A 4,057-nucleotide genomic window follows, 5' to 3' on the forward strand; every position below is an offset into this window, starting at 1 on the left:
AACCATAAACAAAAAGCAAAGACAACCTACAGACTGGGAGAAAATATTTGCAAATGAGGCAACTGACAAGGCCTTAATTTCCAAAATATGCAAACATCTAATACAACTGAACAACCAAAAACCAAAGTAACCCAATCAAACAATGGGCAGAAGACCTACAACGACATTTCTCAAAAACATACAAATGGCCAAACGGGCACATGAAAAGATTCTCAACATCAGTAATTATTAAAGAAATGCAAATCAAAACTACAATGAGGGACCACCTCACAAAGTCAGAATGGCCATCATTAAAATGTCTATACATACCAAATGCTGGAGAGGGTGTGGAGAAAAGGGAACCCTCCTACACTGTGCATAGAAATGTAACTTGGTGCAGCTGCTTTGGAAAACAGTATGGAGCTTATAGAAAAAACTAATAATTGACTTCTCATATAAACCAGCAACCCAGTTACTAGGTATATAACCAGAGAACCTTCTAATTCAAGAAGTTACATGAATCCCTATGTGCACAGCAGCACTATTAAGCATAGCCAAGACACGGAAGCAACCCAAATGTTCACTGACACATGAAAGGCTAAAGCATTTGTGGTATATGTATACGATGGAATACTACTCAGCCATAACAAAGGATGAAATAATGCCATTTGCCGCAACATGAATGGAGCTAGAGATTATCACACTAAGTGAAGCAAGTCACAAAGAGGAGGAGAAATACCATATGTTATCACGTATATGTGGAATGAAAAATCTGACACAGAAGAACTTATCTACACAAAAGAAACAGACTCACAGACATAGAGAACAGAATGCTTGTTGCCAGGGAGAGGGGAGGCATGGAAGAGATGGATTTTGAGTTTGGGGTTAGCAGATGCAAACTATTATACATAGAATGGGGAAAGAACAAGGTCATGGAGAAAAGGCAACCCTCCTATACTCTTGAAGGAAATGTAAATTGGTACAGACACTATAGAGAACAGTATGGGGTTCCTTAGAAAACTAAAAGCAGAGCTACCATATGATCCAGCAAGCCCAATCCTGGGCATATATTCAGAGTACTACATAGTTCTAAAGGATACATGCCTCCCAATATTCATTGCAGCACTCTTTACAATAGTCAAGACACAGAAGCAACCAAAATGTCCATTGACAGAACAATGGATGAAGGAGATGTGGGACATATATACAATGGAATATTACTCAGCCAACAAAAATAATGTAATGATGCCATTTACAGCAAGATGGATGGACCTGGAGATTATCCTACTAAGTGAAGTAAAAATATCATACAATATTGCTTATATACGGAATGTAAAAAGAAATGACAGAAATGAACTTATTTACAAAAGAGAAACAGACTCACAGACATACATTACACACTTATGGTTATCAGAGGGAATGGGGTGGGGGGAAGGGATAGATTGGGAGTTTAGGATTTACATGTACACACTCTCGTATTCAAACAGATAACAAATAAGGACCTACTGTAGAGTACAGGGATTTTGCTCAATATTTTGTAATAACCCAAATGGGAATTAATATGAAAACGAAGAGGTACATGTTATAATGTATAACTGAATCACTTTGCTGCACACCTGCAACTAACACAGCATTGTTACTCAACGATATTCTAATATAAAATAAAAATTTGTAAAATTTAAATTAATTAATTAATTTAGAGAAGGAACAAAGTCCTAGTGTATACCAGAGGAAATTGTATTCAATATCCTGTGATAAACCACACTGGACAAGAAAATGAGAAAGAATGCATAGACAGAAAGATAGGTAGGTGTATAACAATCAATTTTCTATACAGCCAAAGTAACCAAACATTGTAAATCAACTATACTGCAAATAAATCAATCAAACAAAGACCTAGAGACAAATAAAAGCAAAAACACAATGACCCAAGACCTATGGGATGCAGCAAAAGCTGTTCTAAGAGGGAAGTTGTTAGTGATACAAGCTAACAAGAAGAAAAAGCTTCAATAAATGACGTAACTTTACACCTAAGGTAACTAGGGAAAAATGAACAAACAAAACCCCAACTTAGTCGAAGGAAAGAAACCATAATGATCTGAGCAGAAACTTATGAAATAGAGCCTCAAAAACAAACAACAAACAAAGAAAAGATCAATGAAACTAAAACCTGGTTCATTGAAAAGATAAACAATATTCATAATCCTTAGCCAGACTCATCAGGAGAAAAAGGGAGAGGGCCCAAACCAATAAATGTAGAAATGAAAAAGCAGTTACAACTGACAGCACAGATATACAAAGAACACTAAGAGACTACAATGAGCAACTATTTGCCAATAAAATGGAAAATCTACAGCACATGAACACATTTTTACAGAGGTACAATCACCCAGAACTGAACCAGGAAGAACTGGAATATATGAACTGACCAATTACCACTCCTGAAATGGAATCAGTAATTTACAAAGTCCCAAGGAACAGAAACCCAGGACCAGATGGCTTCACGGGGAATTTCTACCATACATTTGGAGAAGAGTTAACACACATCCTTCTGCAAATCTTCCAAAAATTTGCAGAGGTAGGAGCACTTCTGAACTCATTCTATGAGGCCACCATCACCCGGACAAAAACCACCAAAGATACCACACAGAGAAAAGATAATTACAGGCCCATATCACAGATGAACATAGACGCCAAAATCATCAACACAATATTACCAAACAGAATCAAACAATACATTAAAAGGATCATACACCATGATCAAGTGGGATTTACCCCAGAGATGCAAGGATTTTTCAATATCCACAAATCAATCAGTCTGATACACCAATTAAACATAAAAAACATATGCTCCTTTCTAGATAGGCACAGAAACCTCTTGATAAAATTCAACATCCATTTGTGATAAAAAAATAAATGCTATATACGGTCGGCACAGAAGAAACATACCTGAATGTAATAAAGAACATATATGACAAACCCGGCACTAATATCATACTGGACAGTGAAAAGGTGAAAGAATTTTCTCCAAGATAATGAACAACAAGATTGTGAATATGCCCATTCTCACTACTCTTATATTAACATAAATTTCAAAGTCCTAGCCAGAGCAACAGAGGAAAAAAATTAAAAAAAGAATCCAACTTGCAAAAGAAGAAGTAAAACTGTCATTTTTTGCAGATGACATGCTAGTACACATAGAAAAGTTGAAAGAGGCAACCAGAAAATGGCTAAAACTCAACAATGAATTCAGTAAACTTGCAGGATACAAAATTATTACAGAGAAATCTGCTGCATTTCTATACACTATCAGTGAAAGATCCAAAGGAGAAACTCAGGAAACAATCCCATTTATCATAGCATCACAGACAACAAAATACTTTACAAAACAACCTACCTAAGGAGGGAAAAGACACTTACTCCAAAAACTATAAGATATTGAGGAAAGAAATTAAAGCCTACACACACAGATGGAAAGAACTGTTCTTAGATGGGAAGAATCAATATAGTCAAAATTATCACACTGTTCAGAACGATCTACAGATCCAATGAAATCCCTATCAAAAGACCAAGGGCATTTTTCGCAGAAATAGAACACAAAAAATTTAAATCTCTATGGAAACACAAAAGACCCTGAGTGACCAAAACAATCTTGGGAAAGAGGAAAGAAGCTGAAGGAATCACTCTCCCTGTCTTCAGATTATATTACCAGGCTACAGTAATCAAAACAGTATGGAATACTGGCAAAAAAACCCCAACATATAGATCAATGAAACAGGAAAGAAAGCACAGAAATAAACCATTCAGCTATGGTCAATTAATTTACGACAAAGGAAGCAAGAATATACGATGGAGAAAATACCGTCTATTCCATAAGTGGTGCTGGGAAAACTGGACAGCTACATGTAAAGAATGAAAGTAGGACATCCTTAAGACCCTATCCCACAATAAACACACTATGAATTAAAAACTTAACTGGAGAACTGGATACTAAAAGACTCCCAGAGGAAAAGCTAGACAGAACACACTTTGACATAAATTGCAGCAATATCTTTCTAGTGTTGGCTCCTAGGGTAAT

This window comes from Delphinus delphis, chromosome 1 (genome assembly GCF_949987515.2).
Source record: "Delphinus delphis chromosome 1, mDelDel1.2, whole genome shotgun sequence".
Lineage (NCBI taxonomy): Eukaryota > Metazoa > Chordata > Mammalia > Artiodactyla > Delphinidae > Delphinus > Delphinus delphis.